Source organism: Camelus ferus, chromosome 11 (assembly GCF_009834535.1).
Source record: "Camelus ferus isolate YT-003-E chromosome 11, BCGSAC_Cfer_1.0, whole genome shotgun sequence".
In the NCBI taxonomy this organism is placed as follows: domain Eukaryota; kingdom Metazoa; phylum Chordata; class Mammalia; order Artiodactyla; family Camelidae; genus Camelus; species Camelus ferus.
Genome location: NC_045706.1, coordinates 75,537,737 through 75,558,256, shown reverse-complemented (window position 1 = coordinate 75,558,256; position 20,520 = coordinate 75,537,737).

The following is a 20,520-nucleotide window of genomic DNA, read 5'->3' as shown; positions in this document are numbered from 1 at the left end:
TTTCTTTCTTTTTTTTTTAAGATTCCACATATAAGTGATATCATATGGTATTTTCCTTTCTCTTCCTGGCTTACTTCAAGTAAGTCAGTTTTTTAATAGTTCCCTGAAGCTTCCTCCACTTGGCTGATTCCAAATCAGTCATCAGCAGCGTTTTCACTTCTGGGGTGGGGGAGATGACGTCCACATTACACCTCCAGCCCTCACCAGAGAAATTCTCACTGTGACATCTCCTGCAAACCCTTACCTCTCTGCTATACATGCCTCCATGGCAGATAATGGCAAGAAATTTGGGGGCAAGAGAACTGCTGGTCCTGCACAGATGCCTACCACCTCAATTTCAAACAAAAGACAAAGGGGTATTTGGAACCACTTTATTTCTCGATTTTAAAATGTCAGTGAATATACTGATGAAAGACATTTTCCCTGTCAACATCGTGTTAAATGTGTGTGTGTACTCTGACGTGTGTGTGCATATTGTTGAGAAAAGCACAATCTCAGAGCCATTTGTAAGAATATTCTTTTGAGTGTGAACATCTACGCATGTGTAAATTTTTGCAGTATGTTAACAGTTGTGGTCCGTGTCAATTCAATTAAATAGTTATAAATTTTAAAAATGAATGTTGGTCCAGTTATCTATGCTGTGTAACAAATGATCCCAAAACCATGGCTTAAATAATTATTTGTGTTTATTTTGCTTCAGTGTCTCAATTAGGTAACTCTCTCATTCAGGCTTCCTCAGGAGTTTGTGGTCAGATGGTGTCTGGGCTGAGGTCTTCTCTAAAGCTTCTTTATTCAACTGCCTGGGTCCCAGGAAGGGAAGACTTAGAGTAGCTGGTGGCTGCAGTGGTGGGGCTCCGTGGATGGTACCTCTCTGTCTCTTTCTTTGTCTCTCTGTGTGTCTCCACCTCTCTCTCTCTTTCTTTCCAAGTTGTCTCTACATGGTTCTCCCTTGACATGGAAGCCTTCAGGCGGCTGAAATTGAAAAAGTGATTTTCAGAGTTTTTCTTACCAAAGACAAAAACCAGATATATTACTTATCTTAAGATATAAATCTCGATGGCTGAGAAAAATGAAATGTTACCCAATTTATTTTTTAAATCTGTAATTTATGCTGTAGAAGAGGGCAGTTAAAAAAATCATACCATAGATGGATCTCAGTATGTAAATTAAGTTTCAGAACAATGACTGTACTAGAATAATGACCATCACCGTGGAAAAGAGATGGGATTCCAGAAAAGTTACTCATTTAATAATAAAATTACATTGAGTATAACTCTTAAATAAGTCAGAGACAAACCCTCCTCAGAGGCCTTGACTGGTTAGATGTCCCTTTCAGATCCTGCCCTGGTCATACCATCAGCCTTCGGATAAATGAAGAGTGACTCGTGACTCTTGAGTTTCCCACACAGAAGGTCTCTCCTGCCGGATAATAGTGACACATGATTATGAAAATGTGGATTTAGTCATCAGAACTCATTAATGGTTATAGAGAATTCTAGAAGCACCTCTGTGCCAAAGCCACATGACAAACCAAAACCTTAGTCGTCTTCAATCTCACACTTAGTTTTGGAAAGAACGGCAAGACACCTGCAAGTCTATTCATAAGTTTGTTATGAGTGATTTAAAATGCAAAATTTTGTCTCTTGCACAATACGTAGCAATACCTGAAAATGAGGGCCTGGTACACCAAGCAGAGGGCCTAAAAGGTGCATTTATAGCGTGCCCCCATTGCTGACGACCATCACAGGTCTGAGCAGGACCGTTCAGAAGTAAATGCTCATCTGCTGGAGACGTTTACCCCTTCACGAGCAGTTACAGCTTTGGCTGGGTCGTACAATGAAGACTTCTGTCCACTGGTGTTGGCGCGCTCACTCTCGTCTTTCTTTGCTTGTCTAAATGAATCTTCTTCTTTGCTTGAAGGGCGGTCATCGTTGCTCCTTCTCTCTCCCTCCCTCCCTCCCTCTTTCCTTCTCTCTCTGCTCAGTCTTAGACCAGGGATCAGAGCTGGATTAATTCTAATCACGGACGCATGACTGTTACTGCACTCAGCTATTAGTCAGGCTCTCTCTCCCTCTCTCTTAATGATTCAGCTGCTCATGTCCATAGTAATATCTAATTTCTTTATTTTCCTTATGTAAATGTTAGTATGAATAATAGCAATAATTATAGCATCAATTTGACAGTACTCGTTTAATAATTACGAAAAGACCTATTCCCGCATTACTTCTCACACCTTTCTCTGCCAGTTCAACCTCTCCTTACATACAAATTCCTTAAAGTCTAAGACATTTTCAAGAATAATCACTGTCTGAGCTCCATGTCTCGTTGATATGTTGTAGCTGGGTCTTTAATCTTTCTCAAAGGCGTTTGTGTTTGTATAGGTTGTGTCTACCTTCCTAGGTTGCAGTTTTGTGTAGGGTTTATATCTTAGGTTAGAATTTTATTTAGAGCAAGAATCATGGTTTGTTTCCAAATTTTTATAGGTTATTTTCAAGTAGGTACTTGTTGCAAGATGAATAAATCTTGATTCAGGACATGACTTTTCACCATGAATGTGTAAAACTTACAACGGTAAATTAAAACTTCCTTTAATGAAAGATAGATGACTTTTCTATTCAGACTCTTAGATTTCATAACCCTGGCAAGTTCAGATCATCATAACAATAAAAAAATATGTTTTCAAAGCTAATAACACTTAAAATATGTGCATATACACAGGATGTTAACAAAAGTATGTTTTTCTTTTTTTTCCCCAAATATTGCATTATTATGTTCTATCCATTAGCTTAATATCCACAAATCTTCACTTGGCTATTTTATTTGGAATTGACCTTTGTCATTCATAAATTTCTGTCCCTGCCCCACAGACGCCCTACTGACCTGAACCCCCAGAAGGCTGCCATTTCAGATTTCATGACGCCATAATGTAGAGTAAAACTTAATCTGTGTATTTCAAAATGTCAACATAGAGTTAGGCAGGAAAAAAGGGACGTGAGGTTAGAATTAGCACCCACCGTGTGAATTTATGCTATTATTTGCATCTATGGTAGGAAACACAAGAACGTAGTCCAGAAACCATTCACGCAGTAAACGTTGTAATAACAGACGCCAGCACACATTAACAACTTACTCGTTTAACTTCTCAGTGGCTTCTGCGTGGTTTCTTCTCTTCAGCTTTATTGTTCATCCTGATACAAATCCCGTCTTTCTACTATTATCCGTTTTCCTTTCTTCCGCCAAAATTCAACCCAGCACCAAAAGCATTATTCACATTTAAATTATTAATCCCCTCTCTAAACATTGGAATCAAAACCCATAACAGATTGGACACGTTAATTTTTAAAAACATCGTCCATGGTCTATTTTATGGTTGCACATTTCAAACAGAGTATGTCTTACTTAAGGAAGAGGCTTTATACTTTTTTTCTGCTTCTAGCCTTAGGCCAGTGCATACACAGAGCACATTTTCAACACACAGCTGTTGGTTGCTTAATTGGTATGTCCTCAAAAACTTCAGTTTTTCTGTCCTAGTGGGATTTTAAATTGATATTGATGAGCAACAGTACGCCAGATTATTTAATTCTTTTGTCCTGTGAAAAAGGTCAATCAACTTGGAAAACTGGCAATTCCATGGTTCAAACATGAAATTATGAAATATTTTCTAGAAGTACTTGGAACTAGAACTGGCTCCAAGTTCACAATTAAAAGGAACATTGTTAATATTTTTCTGGGCTCCAATCACTGAATAGCTTCTCTGCTCTTGTCTATGAATTCGACCTAAAAGTTCCAGTGTTATCTTGGTGCTTAATTAAGTATTTGAATATTCAGATGACTAGTTCTCAACATAATTCAGAATTATTTGAACTTCAGATTACCATTATTAATTAGCATAAACCAATTGCTTATTGGTGATATCATTAAAGTAATGATACAAACGTGACGACGCGTTAGCTGCGCTTGTGTCTGAAGGTGGTAACTAGCCATCAGGAAGGTATGGAAGTTAAAAGGGCTCCCTGCCAGGTGGACGCAGCCTCAGTGATTATTTTTAAATCACTATTCTGTTTTTCACTAATTTTTCTTCTAATGCTCTTCCTTTTCCTGTCAAAGATCCCAGCCACAGCAGAGGAAGTGAATTACAGGTGCACAATTCCCTCTGAAGGAGAGTGATGTTCTATCTACCTCACCTTGAGCTCTGTTTCTGATTAAGGAAAGCTGCTTCGTTCCTGAGGAGATAAACACCATTCACACACGCTGGGAAACAGCGACCTGAAAATGAAAATGCTACACAAGGATGTGAAGTCCTTGGGTACCACAGGTTCCTTACTGGCTATATTCATCAATTCTGGCACGTTTAAAAATGATACAATGAGTCACGTATGCCCTGGACCCAATCTAGAAGCATGTGTTTCTTTCAATTCTTCTCTAGAACTGTAACCCTGAGACGGTGCAGGTCATGACTGTCCCGGGCCCCTTTCTCCTTCCCGGACAGACTCGGAGGCCCTCCAGGGGGAAATGGTGACATCATAGCGTGTCCTCAGAGAGAAAGCTGAACTTGGTTGAATTCTGTTCTTTCAAAATGATGAATTTTGCTAAAGGAGCTAAAACAAAGGCAATTTTCTGTAAATAATTCTTCAACTCTACCAGCTTGTACAATTCTGTCAAATGGTTTGTCAGAATAACTGTTTAAAGTTCTTCTAATTTATAAATGAACAACCGCTTTAGAGCACACCTAAATAACTGTGAGTTAAAGGACGAGGACTCTGGTGTCAGAAGACTCAGACTGCATCACCAAAATACCTCGTGACCACATCTGTCCCGTATTTGTCCCCCAGCCTGTTACTTCCTCTGGAAAGTGTCTAGCTATTAGGACATACCTCATAGATTCGTTGTAAAGAGCAAAAGAAATCATGCGAATAATGCATTCAACACAATGCTGATGCCTGCTAAGTAGTGAATCAATCTTAAGTATTAGTTCTTCAAAAGGCACTGTTTTTATTTTATTCACTCTGCAAATACGCATTGAATGCCTGCAGGGGACAGATCACTGCCCTGGCAGCTGAGAAGATGGACAACGGTCATAGCTCCCATGGAGGCTGCCTCCGAGTGTCTGCAGCATGGGAAATAGCAATAAGGAAGACAGGCGTGGAGAGTGTGAGCCAGGGAGTGAGAGGAACCAAAGACAAAAGAGTGAAGCAAACTAGAGAGAGAGAAAACGTGCAAGTTCGGGGGAGAGTGCAGAGTTTTGGTAAAAGCGAAAAAAATCCACTTTGGATAAATGTCTGGAAGGACGTGAGTGAGTCCTACAGACAGAGAAGGCCTCTTAGCGCAGAGGGAAGGGCCCAAAGCCACGACGCAGGCGTCTGCTCGGTGTGTCTGAGGAGGCGTGAAGTCTCATGAAATGAGTGGGAAGCGAAGGAAGAACTGCAGTGAGGTCATCTTCAGGGCTCCTGGTCTCGAGCGGCGTTGGCAAGAAGGAGGACTCTGACTCGATGGTGAGCCAGCGGAGCAATGCGCAAAGAGGGGTACCGCTGGGATTGAGTTTTGGAGGATTCTGCTTGGCTGCTGTGTGGAGAATAGACTGACAGCAGTTAAGGTCTGAAGAAGGGTCAGCAACTAAGAGGCAGTTGCTGTAGACGCCCAGCGAGGACCAGGTCTGAGAGCCCATGATGGTGGTTATCAGTGTGTCCATCACGGTCATAACCTGGACGCGTCTTAAACGTAGCATTTGCTGACAGAGGAGATGGGAGATGTGAGAGACGAGAGATGTTAAGGTGAGGCCAGAGTTGTCCTGAGCAGCAAGCAGAAGAGTTGGCATATGTTTTAGGCATATGAAGTTTGAGAGGCTGATACTCCAAGTGAGGGTGCTTATGTGTGTCTGCCGCTTCCAAGAACAATTCGAACATCCTGATTGATCACATCCAAGTCATTCATCTGTTGACTGGGGACTAGAGTGACTCGTTTTAGATCTTGGCACATTTTGCTACTTACGCATAACTCTAAAGCTGTTATTTAGAATGAAGCTGGGTCTGTGTAATATCGTAGAAATGTATACATTTGTGTGACAGTGTGACTGCCTGTGTGTGTGTGTCCGTGTCCTCACACACACACATGTCTTTCTTTGTCTTCTGAATCCTGACAGGTTGCTGAGACTTAACTGCATTATATCCACCATATTTTAATCTTTTAATAAAACACAGTGGTTAGTAATACTGGTTTTACATTCAGAAAGAATGGGTTTTGAAACCGAGGGTCTGACTACGTGTGTCGCCTTACGTAAGATATTTAACCTTTGTGAGTCTCAGTTCCATGATTTGTAAGACAGGTAAACACAGCCGTTACCAGTGTTTTACTGGGATCACACGGGATGGGTTAAGAACGGTGCCTCTCGCCCAGCAGCTGGGGCACGGTCATCAGACGGTTGCCATTGTAATGTCATTATTAGCATCACTGCAGTATTTCCATACCTTCATTATGAACCCGTAGCACACCTTTTAAACCGCACTGCCTGCATGTCCCTTCATAACTGGACATGTTGTCTCTGCTAACATACTTTTATCCCCCTTTGTATAGGTAGGTCTCCAATGCTGTGGGCAAAATGTCACTCCCCTGTCATCACAAGTACGTGAACCATCGTATGGAACCTCCCGCTAGCTTCTAGGAGAACACAGTTGTCAGGGTGACACATGGGCGATGAAGACGTCCCATGCTTATATTTCACACTGTGTCCCTAGTCAGTCTTCAAGTCCAGGTTGCTTTTAAGGAAGAATTTAGACATTTAAGCAGAACAGAAACACACATTCTGAATTCAGGAAGACTGGCGTCACAGGTAGCTACATCGCCATTTTCATTCCTCGCAGTTTGCTGAATTAAGGCCTTTCGGAAGCAGTGAATGCTCCATAAATTCACTTTTTTAATAAAAATGGTTCTTTAATTTATACTTTAAATGGGTTAAATAAACCATCATATCATGGAACTTGAAATTCCCAAATTTGAATTTTTTCTTAAATTTTGATTTCTGATGTTTTCCAAAAGTGTCTTTATAATGACAGCTATTAAAAGCTGTTTGAATGTTCTAGTTATAATTTAATAGATGACAGAAACTTGGGTAAAGAAAGATATGTAGCTATTTTGTTGGTAGTTCAAGAATCCAGTGACTTGAAGAAGCATAAATACATGAAATAGTTCCTCACTCTGTTGAGAAAATCCTGCGAACACTTGAGGAAAGCAATTGCCTTCTTTTTTCCAACTACTTCCTGACCATCAATACCCCCCTCCCCAATCCTCTCCAAAAAAAGTCTTGCTCTCTGTGGCATATCACACACAGATGACTAAGGGCAGAATGCATCCACCACAGGAAAACTGTACTTCATTTCAAGGTTGCAGGTAAACAGTGGTTCCCCAGTCCTTCAGAGACCCCTGCGTGGCGGACACTGATCTGAGTCGTTAGTCTGGTTGGGAAATTCTTGAAGAACGCTCAGACCTAAGGAACCCTTATTATATACTGGGAGCTCGGGGAACCACTTCTTTCTGCAGACCACAAGAGCAGGGGCTGCATATTAATACCACCGGTGTATCGGTTTCCTTCCCTGCTGTGTAACAAATTATCACAGGCAGAGAGCCTTGGAATGTATCTTCTTGTTCTGTAGGCTAGAAATGTGGTTGGTGTCTCAGGGATAAAACCAGGGTGTTGGCTGGCCTGACTCCTTTTCTGGAGACTCTTGGAGAGAATCCATTTCCCTGTCTTTTCCAGCTTCTGGAGGCTTCTATGATTCCCCGGCTGCCAGCCCCATCCGTCCACTCTCAAACCTGCGAGGATGGGTAGGTGGACAGCCCTTTTCCTGTGCACCACCCTCTCCCTTCTGTCATCAGTCTCTCTGACCACAGCTGGGAAGCATTCTCTGCTTTTACAAATCCTCCTGATTGTGTTGGCCCCACCTGCGTAATCTAGGTTCCGCTCCCCATTGCAAGACCCTTTTAACATGAACCACATCCACAAAGTCACTGTCTCCACATGAGATAATCTAGGTTCTCAGGATTATGACATGAACCTCTTTGAGAGGCTACGACTGGGGGAACTCTTTTCAAAATATGTGGTGACTTACGTTATACCCGCAATTGCTCATTTCTTCCAGACTAAGTCCAAGAATTCAGATTGTATTCGAGCTTTCTAGGTGATTATAAAGTCCAGCCAGAGTTGTGAGTCACTGTGGATCATTCCTGTCTGTGGTTCTCAAACTTTAATGTGCCGAAAAGTTACCCACACATCTTGTTAAAATGCAGGTTTAGATTCTGAAGGTCTGTGACTGTCTTTACTATTCAAAGTGCGGTCAGTGGACCAGCGTTAACTAAGAGCTCATTAGGAACACAGACCTACTAGGTCCCAACCTGCATTTTATCAGACCCCCCCTGTGCTGTGTAGCGCACTGAGGTTTGAGCAGCATGGCCTTAGGTGTGACAGGAAACAGCCGAGGGTGATCTGCTTGACAAGAACCATTCATCTGAAAGACACCGTATCGTATTCTGATGCAGTAATTTACAAACAATCGTGTTTCAGGGAATATGAGAGGTTTGGTTATCGAATATATCCTTTCCAGTTAGAAGTACTCCCCACCCAGATGACAGAATTATGAAGCACCTTGCCTTTAATAATTTAGGGCCATAATACCTACTCCGCGCCCAAATACCTGTAACCCAAGACAGGATGAGGAGAGTTTCCTGAACTCTCGGACCTCTAGCGTCTCTCACACTGCCGTTCAGCCCGCCTAGGGTGGCCACCGCAGCCCTCTCCCAGCCTGGGGATGGACGCAAAGTGACCTTGCCCAAAACTGGTTTGGGAAAGCTTAGAGTTGTGAATAGCATTTCCTCGACCCTCTTTCCCACGATGGCCTCTGTGTCATTGTGTTCAAAGGGAACTCTCCTGAGATGGAAATCTCTGGCGAAAGAATTGTGAAATTGTCTAGCCATTCCCACAAGGTCGGTGTTCTTCCTCCAAGAGAAACGATTTCAAATCATGCTATGAGCAGAGGTTTTCCAAGGTTGGTGGGCGTCAGAGAAACCCAGAGGCTTGTTAACGCACAAAGGTTCGGGGCTGAACCTCCAGGATTTCTTTTTTTGTAGCAGAACCTTACACTTCAGGGGGTAATTTCCCACTCACATTTCTGCAGGTGGGTTATTACCCAGCCTTCATCTGAAAGCATTTACTCTTTATTATTTCAAATCACAAAAACGTCATTGATATGAAAGAAAAGAACACCTTTTAGACTTTTGCTAGATCTTGGCACACTGTGTAGTAACAATCGCCAGACGTTTCTCATTGACCAGCAGTGATACAATTAACTACACTTCGCAGTAAGGCAAATTAGGGTGGGCGTTGTTCTAATTGGACAGAAGATAAATTACCGATCAAATCAGCCCCTCAACACATCTACCCAAAGCATTGTTATGCTCACATGTGACTAATATAACGTTTCAGTGAGATACTTTACGTGCTTTTATCCGGCCCCATTTGTGGATTCCAGCGTGCGTTTGACTCTGAGAGCACGTCTCCGTTCAGACCCGCCACATTTCAAGTGCTCAGCAAGGACCTGGGCTGATGGCTCCGTGCTGGGCAGTGCAGGTTTACGGGACACATTCCAGTACCACTCACTGTGTTCTAAACAGGCCCTGCAGGCGCACTAAACATCATGTTGGTGGAACACAGGTCATTCTTCAGTCAATGTTGACCGGACAAAAAACGTCACGTGTGCCTCCTACTTTTCAGTACTGTTTCACATGTGTGCCGCCTCGTGCGTCTGGGTCTGTCACACCCCGTTCTCCACACCCCCGGGCGGCACACAGAGTTGTAGGCCTGACAGAGCCACGATCCTTGCCGCCCCAGCCCCGGAACTATGAGTGATCAGTTAGAATCCAGTACCCAGTTGTCTTTTCCGGCCCATGAGGTCTTCCCTGGTGAAACCTAGCTTGTAAGTCTGCACACAGGGATCGTGGGCTGCTCCCCATCGACGTGACTGATTCGCACCCTGAAGGCGTGGGGCGCCTGGGTCCACCCTCAGTTACATCTTACGGGTTTTCTCTGAAAGGAGCTGTTTGTCGAGTCGCCTCCCGGCACAGATCCCGTGACTCTCTCCGTTTCCTCCTGCGCTTCTACCTTGCGGGCATTGTTTACTGACCGCCTCGCAGATCAGGTATTACTAGTGGGCTGTTTCTTCAGTCCTGAAATACATTCCGGGAATGAAAACGCAGCATAAACTGAGGTGTGAGCAGGAACCTCCTACCTGCTGTGTTTGATTGTATGCAGGTCAGTTCCCGCTCCTGGGGTGCAGTCTTCCTGCTGAGCACCATCCCACTTTGCAGTGAGTCCACGTGAGACCAGGGATGTTGCTCTTTGAGCACACTATTCTCTAACATATTCTTTTAACGACTCGTTTTATTTCAGACCATTCTGAAAATTACAGAAGTCTAAAATGTCATTTGCAGTTGAAATTAAGACAGACATGGCATTTCTAATATGAAATTTTCAAGTATGGGGAATATCTCTGTTTCCTGCCATTGGGAGAATCTCGTCCACAGTTTCTTTAATTCATCAGTTACTGAACTCCAGGGGAACACATCTACTCAGAGTCTTTGGTATCCCTAATAACTACCATACGTTTTATTTAAAAACTGTCAACTTATTCAAGAACACACCTTTTGAGAGAGATGATGGCTCATTATCTGTCATGCAAATGAACAAACACTAGTATGTCAACATTAGTGAACTAACGGGTTATTTATATTCAGGAATAGAGACACAGAAATGAAGTATTTTGCAGCTCTCCTGAACTCGCCCAGTGCCTTGCCAACCCTCCGCTCCACCAACACTCTCCAACAGCACGTTCTGAGATAAAGGAAACATTCTATGTCTCTCTGCCCTAAATGGTAGCCACTGGTCACATGTGACTCTCGAGCACTTAGTGTACCTGGCTGGGTTGAGGAATGGGATTTTTATTTCATTAATTTGAATTAACATGAATTTTAGCTTAAACAGCCACGTGTGACGGGTAGCCATCACAGTACAGGACCGTGCACTCAGATCTGAACTTCATTAGCTAATCTGAAATTCTGCCATCAGTGGCAGCATGTCAGAGCCCTCGGCAGAGCAGCAGCGACCCCGGCATCTGCCACCAGCTCCCTCCTGTGTTCAGTGAGACAGTGAGTGAAGACAGGGCCCTTCTGGAAACAGCTAGCTTAACCCCAGAAACTTCACTTACGTAAGTTATGTTTTACATTTAGATACTTCCTGGAGCTAAGAGGTTTAGAATTTGAGCATCAACTCCGTATGAATCATTTCTTCTTTTTTTTTAATATATTTTTATTGTTGTTGTTGGGGGGGAGTAGTTTTGTTTATTTGTTTGTTTGTTTGTTTATTTAGTGGAGGGACTGGGGGTTGAACCCAGGACCTCGTGCATGCTAAGCACGCGCTCTACCACTGAGCTACACCTGCCCCCGTGAACCATTTCCATTCCAAACTGCACACAGAATGGTAAGAACGCTTTCTTTTCTTCACCTTATTCTGAACACAATCTCTTAGTGTTTCCTGCAAAGTATTTTCAACCTCCCTGAGGCTCATCAGGTTCCTCTAAGCTGTCAGTCCCATCGTGTCTTCAGTTTTCTTGACTTAGAGCCAGTGATTCATCGCCTTGGCTTACCAGTGCACTTGTCACCGCCCCTAAGGTTTTTGGTCTTCTCTTGTATGATTTGGGAAAAATAAAATGGGAAGAAAAAACCCTGGCTCACACCCTGAGTACTGCTGAAAAGAACTGCGCTCATTTGCCATTCATTCGTTCGTTCGTTCATCCCCTCATAAAGGTTTGGTTTTTCAGTGGATTGTCTGCTAGCTCTAGGCACCGCGCTGGTGTCAGGGGAAGGAACCGGTGCTGAAGGAAACAGAGGCCCTGCTCTGAGAGAACCTGTATTCTAGTGAGAGAGGACGGGCAATTCACAAGGAAAAGCTGAGTAAATGAAGCTGTCAGCCCACAATGACTGAGAAAAGAAAAAGAAGATAGAGTAAAAGGCGGAGGCTGTCGATGCTGCGTGTGCCGTCTGCCACACAGGGACGAAGGAGCGCCAAGGTCGCTCTGCGAATGTGAGAGTGTCTTCGGGGTCTCACTCTTACTAACCGGGCAGAGAGTCTCCTTCCTGTCTCAAGTCCATTTTCTTTCCTGTTTTCTGCCACCGCTATTTCAAGCTCTACGGCTCAACCGAAACTTCTTTGTGCTGAGAAGACAAACTTTGCTACATCAGAGTCTTTCTGGGCCTCATCGGGGAGGTGGATTCAAGAACAGCAGCAGGAACAGTGAGCAGGCCGAATGTTACGCTTACTGAACGTGACCTGCGCGGTCAGCAGTCGGCTTCCGCTTGTTTAAAAATGCACCTTAAGTGCTTAGAATGTGACACATAGCAGGTGTTCAGTTATTTTTGTTTTGATGGGGTTTTACGTTGTGGCAATTGACTAACTGTATGTTGAATCGTTGAACCTTCACTACAAATGCTGAGGTAGGTGAAAGACTCACAGACGAGGGAAACAGGCGAAGGCGATTAACCATGAACAGCCCAAGGTCACGTACTCAGTCAGAAGTAACAGCTGAGACCGGCCGGTGTTGCGGCCCAGCTCGTGGGCTTTCCGCGCGGCGCTGCCTTCCGCGCGCCGGGGAGGCTGCGCGCGGTCACGCGGCTGCGCTGCTTGGCACGGCGCTCGGCAGGTGGTAACGCCAGCGCGTCAGCAACTCGTGGTGCCTGTCACTAATAACAGAAGGGAGCGTTCTGCGATTCACGTCCGTCTGTCTTACCGTGTGTGCTTCCTTCTCTCGCTCGCTCCACCAGCTCTACCAGTTTGGGCCAGTTTCTGGCCCGCTACTAAACAACCCACCCCACTTACACTGTTCTTTCTTTGCTGTCTCCTAAGTAGTAGCATTCCACAATTGGTTTTTAAGCACCGTCTCTCCACCTGAGTTTCCAAGGGTGTGCAGGTGGTGGGTAAGGCTTGTGGACAGACAGGGTGGGGTCGGGGAGGCTCAGGGAGCTGGGAGGCTTTTTAGTACAGAATCAGGCTCACGGAAAGGGCTGGCATCAGGGTTGAGACATGAATCCTGGGCTGGGTTGGATTAATTAATAACTCAAAGCTGTAAGTCTTATTTAAGAACAGTGCAGCTGAAACCTTTCATAAGTGTGTGTGTTTATTTGAGTGTGCACACATATGCCACACAGTCGCTCCAGCCTCAAAGCAGTTGTTTTACACCCAGAAGAGGGTGTCTTTACAATGTAAATTAATGATGAAAATTCTCTCTGTACATGAAAGGGGCTGTTTTGCTGGTGGTATTAGCAACAGTAATGGCAACAACAGAAAACTCTAAATTTTACCTTTGAAAAGCCTTCTCTTACACAACAGCATTTTGCTCAATTTCAGTAAGAATACTTATTTTAGAACTCATGAATGTTAACTGGACATACAGCGGGGAGCATCCCAAGTACGTTCAATATTGAATCATTATGTTGCATACGTGAAGCTAGCATAATAGAGCATGCCAATTATGCCCCAGTTAAAAAATAATGAAAAGAATTAACTTTAACAGACTATTTTATGATCATATTTCTACTGGTTAATATGCCATCTTAGTATAAAATTATTACCAGTATTAATAGAAGTTATTTTTTCACCTAAATGTTCTCCCAACACACGTTTTGTCTTATTAGATCTATGAGAATTTTGTCATAATTCAAATATACAGATGGAATGCCTTTAATTCTGAATTTAAAACAGCCTTAGCTGAATGCACTCTCAGTGTATGGCAGTAGGAGAGGGATCTGAAATTTAACATAACACCGTCAGTGTGCAAACACGCGTCAACAAAAGCTTTGTGTATTAAAAGCCAGTGAGTGTTGCGTCATTTCATTATCAGGATGTCAGAAAACTGCTGCTTCACTAGAATAACACTTTGTCTGATCTTATGCAGATATGAATGTAAATACTGCTTTCAAATGTCATTAGATCTCTTTCCCCCTCTAGTTGGAGACAAACAACAGCAAATCTATCTGATTAAAAGTAATGATGATACATTGCATAAGCGAAGGTTCCATGATAACAACTCTAGTTAAAGGGTGACGGAGCTACCCAGTCAAGCGTTTGATGCCTCTTCTTACAGGACGGTTGCCAGTAAGTCGCTGGTTCACCTGCTCTGCTGTCTCCGTGATAGTCGTTTTCAAAGTTCAGCCAATTGAGAGAGTGCTTTTGCTCTGGCAAATAAAATTCAAGTGAAGTTACACCATTCAGACCATTTGAATCATAGTATGTCACACAGAGTCCATTTATTTCCATTACCCTCTCTCCGAGTTTCTAAAACAGTCAATTTGCACGTTTATGAAATGAACGCATAAGGGTTCTCACACAACTCTACCTTCTATTGGAAAAATATGTTGGGAGTGGGAGGTGATGGACAGTGACTATAAGGGAAGAGAAATCGCAGACTTCTCAGACTCTCATTCTCAGCCTTATAATAGTTGTAATTTGTATAAACAGAAGGAGGCTAGCACTTTTTCTGGGAGAGTGTCAATGGAGGTCTGCATTTGGGATGTGACCGTACGTCCGTCAGAGATGAGTTTCCTTTCATTTGAGCATTCAGAATGGAAAAACACTGGAGGATAAATTACTGTTAAATGATGAACCAGTGTTTTACTGTATTTACTCACACTGAGAGTTACAACCGCCAAGGAGGTTGGAATACTTAAGCAAGCTAGTCAGCATACTCACCGTCTAATAGAAACATCTTGGGAGGCCAAAATACTGTGAGAAAACCCTTTACTTAAGACAGAATACAAATAACAGGACTTGAGTGCGCCTAAGGAATGGTGTTAAAGTTGTAATAGTTTGATCCGTATCTGCCACAAAGACTTCAATGCCAGACATGCGTAACTGTGCTGTCAGCAATTGTAATTTCAGCTCCCTTTGGTCCTTAGAAACACAACCCGCTGACTTTGCTAACTGTGTGTAAAAATGTACTATATGTAACAATATTGATGAAGATGTTTAACTTACTAGTAAACATTTTTGTTCTCAGGTTGTTACTTCACATGGCCCATGTTAAAATTAAAGTGATTCCAACATTTAAACATAAAGGACAATGTAACTAACTGTACTTCAATTTAAAAAAAAAGGGGGGGGCCAGGGGGAGGTAGAGTGTGTAGAGTGTGTGCTTAGCATGCATGAGGTCCTGGTTCAATCCCCAGTACTTTCAAAAAAACTAAAATTAAAAAAAAAGTTTTAATTAAGAAATTAAAATTTTAAAAAAGGGAAGGGAGGGATAAATTAGGAGTTTGAGATTAGCAGATACACACTACTATATATAAAACAGATAACAAGGTTCTACTGTATAGCACAGGGAACTATATTCAGTTTCTTGTAATAATATATAATGGGAAAGAGTCTGAAAAGAAAATACACATGTATGTATATGTATAACTGAATCACTTAACTGTCCACCTGAAACTAACATTGCAAATCAACTACATTTCAATAAGAAATTTTAAAATAATAATAATATTTTTAAAGCTGAAGGAAGACTGGAACTCAGCCCAAGGAATAACTTGGTTGTGATCAGAGCCGCCTGCAAATGGAAGAGGTGATGTTCACAGTTGCAGAGATTTCACGAGTAGGCAGATTGAGGACACTCAGAGAAGAAAGTCAGACACTGGAGTGAAGAACGCGCTGGACGACCATCTCCACTCTGCAGCATTCCAGGGTAGCGGGGAGGTTGTCAGTTTCCTATTTGTTATTGTTAATTCTCCAGGTATCTTTATTTTGACTGACAGATAACCTTAGAGGATGTGAAATATTCCACATTGTTGCTTTTTACAAAAATGTTGAAAGATGGGTACCCATACAATGACTAGAGTAAGTTTGAGAATATTTCTGCAATAAAGACTGACATACAATTAACTCACTTCTCAGAGAGGAATTCCCAGTCCTCCAATGTCCTCCAATTGAATTAGAACTGCTGTGAGGGCCAAAGAATCAAGTCCTTGTACAAGTGGGATGCTGAATTAAATTAGATGAATGCCGCTGATCAGTAAAGCATAACTGGTAGGGATTTGATTAAATGGAACCTAATTTCATAGGTCTTTCAAGTTCATGAAACTTTAACATTTAGGTTCTATCTGTAAGTGCAGCCTCTCACTTTTTTGCCCTGCAGAAAATCATCTTGGAAGTTTGTTAAAATTCACCGCTAAGTTTCAGCCCCAGGAATTCTGACATCACAGTGTGGGATATTGGAGATAGGGTCCAGGAACCTGGATGATGGACAAGCATCTCGATCAATCTGACCTGTGCTGCTCTTTAAGAAACAATGATCCAGAGATGCACCACCATGCAACACGGAGAAGGAAACACAGCCGGAAAATTCAGGCTCGTGTGGACTGCAAATTGAAATGTTTGCTAATGGCAGACTTCTGAGTTTTTCCAACATATTAATGAAAAGAACATCATACTAAGATAAGACAACTACTGCTACTAACTGAAGACAACACTCGTTATTTCTCTATTCCATGTGAGAAATTTAGAGCTGGAAGCACAAAGTGACAAAAAGAACCGTGAATATCATTCCTTAAAAACAGCATATCCTTATTTCATGTCTCTTTCTTTTAAAAGTATTAGTTGTTAAGGACAACTCCCTCCAGAATCTGTTTCAAATATCTTTCAGCGTTCAGAAAAAAGAATAGTTTCAATCCCAGCTTATATTCCAAAAAGTGCCATCATTTGCATTCAAATCTGGAGAAAACATCTACCTTCCTTAAAATACCATCTTTCTGATGTCTTCTTTTATTTCACTTGAAAACGTTTGTGTTCATTTAGACAATTCTGCTGTTGCTTCAAAGAAAATTGGATTTGTGCATTGCAAGAAAAGGGTGACGGGGTGTGTTACAAAAGGAATTAACTGCAGGAAATAACAGCAGTGTGTTGGGAGCTGGCATTATCCACCAGAATTGAAAACCCATCCTTTGAATATTGCTAAAAAAGCACTTCATCTTGATAATACTTCAGACTTACTTGTTGAGAGTCAGAAAGGAACAAAGTAATGAGGACGTACTAAAAGAAGGTCACGGACGTTTCAGCGTCTGTCCACTTGCTTTACAAATTCAGAATAAAATAGGCCCTTTTTAATTAAAGGATTACCTTGATCTGGAATCAGCACTTCTCTCGTTTGAGAAGACGTCTTGGACGCCAGTGTTCGTGGGCACGCACGCAAGGGTAACACATCCATTGCCTTTCTCTCGGTAAAACGTAATTAATTAATTAAATTTATTAATTGAATTCATTAAGTTATATCTTTATATTTATTAGCTGTCAGCTTCAACCAAGTGGAAAGGTGACATTAAGCCAAGGAGGACTTCCTGAGAGCCTCCTTACTGTAATCACAGAGCGCCTTCTGAAAAATTGTGTTCCCTGATCACTCTGGATTTTCCTTGATGAATGAGCCTCATGTGCTCATGTTCAATTCCCGTTTTTCTAAATAAGAGGAGGACGTCTTGTTGGAGGGGAAGGCTGGTGTGCACACCCAGACGTCGCACAGGCATCTCCTTTATTGTCGCCAGGCCCTCCGTCCTTGTCTGTACCTGCGTCATCACTTTCTGGGATCCTGCCTCCTGCCCACTCCCCGCTGCTTCAGCAGACGTGGTCCTACCATAGAGCGTGAACCTACTGGCTGGGCCCAAGTGCTGGGTCCACGGGTGGGCACCTGACTCAAGCACTCCCCGGGTTTGGGATGAGACCATGACGTGCTAGGCCTGGTTTTTCTGCTCTCTTGCCTCAGAGTTGCGAGATGAAGCCAGCGTCCACCGTCTGGACTGAGAAACACAGAAATCAAGTCTGCTCTTCATAACCTTGAGCTTATTATTTAGAGAATTTTAACTTTGTTACTTTTGTTGGCTGTCTCCTAGCCAAGTAACACCCGTGTCGATGTGTACGATGTGGCAATGCAACTGAGGTATGTGTGCAAATCCAGGATGTGTCTAACGGAGGTACGAGCCCTCGGCTGGAGGTGGTCCTCTTCAGTGAGCCGCTCAGCACCGCCCTGCTGGACTTTGTGGAAGAAACTAGACAGGCTGTATTCTGACCTTGACACTCGGCGTGGCTCGGACAGGGATGGTCCCCGAGGACGCTGCCTGTACGGATCCCTGCGCCCTCTCACCCTCCGTGTCAGCTCAGCGACAGCTCCAAGGGCTGCTTTGCGGCCTTTACTGAAAGGGGGCCGGGGGGGGGGGGGTGTGAGCAGCCCTGGTCCGGCCCGCAAAGCTGTGCCCGGAGGAGCTGCAGGTTCTCCAGGCTGAGGTGGCGGGTTTTGTTTCTTCACTTCCAGTTCCACTTTGGTTTTAAAAAGTTGGCCTAATGTAGCATCTAGTGTGTAAAGCGGTGATCAAGGCGCTGAAGGCGTAAGAAAAACTGAGGGAGGTGGCGTCTTGTCCTCAGGGAGCTTACGCCGAAGTGAGGGAGGTGGGCGCCCCGTCCAGCCGGCGCTTTAATCGCGCTGCTGCCTGCTGCGCGGCGCGGGAGCCTGCGGGGGGCGACGTGCGGGGGCACACGTGCAGCGGGGCGGCTGCGGCGTGCGGCTTCCGCCCTGGGGAGTCAGCACGCCTTCCGAGGAGAAACCCTCGGAACGTCTGGGTGCGCCGTTGACAGATTTCCGTAATAGAGTGTATTGGACCGCTCAGAATGTAGCCTGGTCTGTCGGAAGCTCTGCGCTCTGAGCAGGCAGAGAAGCCGCCGCCGGGGAGGCCGGCGCCGGGGCGTCCAGGTCTGCGTGCAGGCGCCTAAGCACAGGTGGTGAGGCTTGACTTCCATTGCGCGCTAACATCCTGCAGAACCTACAGTTCTGAACTTTCTAGTTCTGCAAGCTTGGCACATTTTGTCTCTGCTTTGTTTTTTTAAGATATAATCCATTTTAGAATTTGAGAATAATTGACAAGGCCATTTTTTTTTTATAGTTAATGTCATTGTCTAAGTTATGCAGAAAACTTAATTTGTCAACAAATTAATGTTTACTTTTTATAACCGATGTGTTATTTTTTAATCAGTGAAAGGTGTGCCATTCAATTTTCCCCCCAAATTAATAGCAGTCAGTTGGTGTTCATTTATAAGGATGTAAGGCTGAATTTATCCTCTTTTTCACTTCACAGGGAATCTGGAGAATGAGGAAGGCTAAGAAAATGTTCATGAATAAAATGAAGCCTCTACAACATTCTGAAGTATAAATTTCTGAACAAACAAAGGTACTGCCTTTCATTCCTCTTTTGAAGTTTTATTTTTCTGGCTCTGTGCGTTGGCTAGAAATAGTTTCGGATAGAAATGACTGCAATTTTCAAATAATAGTCTCTTATATAAGATACAAACATAGTTATCACTCCTGTAAAACTCTGGTTGGGCAAACCTGGGCTGGTTTGGCTCCTGCTGATTTCAGAGCCACAGGCCTTAGTAGGCGCGTGCTGGGTCCTGCGGGGCCTGGATAGCAGGCTGTGTGTCATGTGGGGTGGTGGAGTGTGTAGACAGACAGCTTTGGGGAGAAAGACAAAAGCAGACGCTTCACTCTCGGGCAGGAACACAGACCGGGTAACTTGTCATTATTCATTCTGCTGTGTGTCTTTGTAACTTATTAGAGCAAATACTGTTCTACTGTGAAATTGATATAATTTAATGGTTACTGTCACTCCCTTAGCTCAACCATTTTACAAGTATTTATTAAGTTACTGTAAAATTGTATGAAGAAAAATAAAGATTAAGAAAATATGGCCCCTGCAGGGAGGAAGGTAAGACATGAAGCTGATGTGTGAGAGTTGAGCCCACTGTATAAGGAACGACAGACTTTCAGACGTCAGCACAGGGAGGAACTTCTGCTGGACGATGTGATCCAGGAAGGGGTTACGTGCCGAGCGTTCTTGCCTAAGGCTCAGTGATGGAAGCACTTCATGGAAATACATGTATCAGATTCACTGCAGTCCAGTGGCACAGCGCTCACCACTGGGGTGAGTGTGGGGCCCTCACTCCTCTTGAGGCACACCCACCTCCCCCTCTATTAAAACCTCTGTCTTGAGTATCGAATGGCATAATTTTTGTTTCAGTCCTCAACATGCTTTGTAAAAGTCACAAGGTGAAGATCTTTCATTATTTCCTTTCTGTTTGACGAAAGCTCACTAGCCAATGTTAAGGGTAGCTCTGCTAGGGCAGTTTTTTTTTTGGGTGTGGGGGGCTTTCATTCTTTTGAGGGTGTTTTTAATTTCCCCTCATTCCTGAAGGGTAGTCTTGCTGGAGGTAAAATTCCCAGTTGACAGTTCTTTTCTCTCAGCGCTTGAAAAATACTGTATTATTTCCTCCTGGACTTCATGGTTTCAGATACGAAATCTTCTCTAACTCCAGTTTGTTCTCTTCTGTAGGTAATGTGTGCTTTTTTTCCTGCCACTTTCAAGGTCTGTGAGGGGTTTTGTCTTTAATTTTCTTGC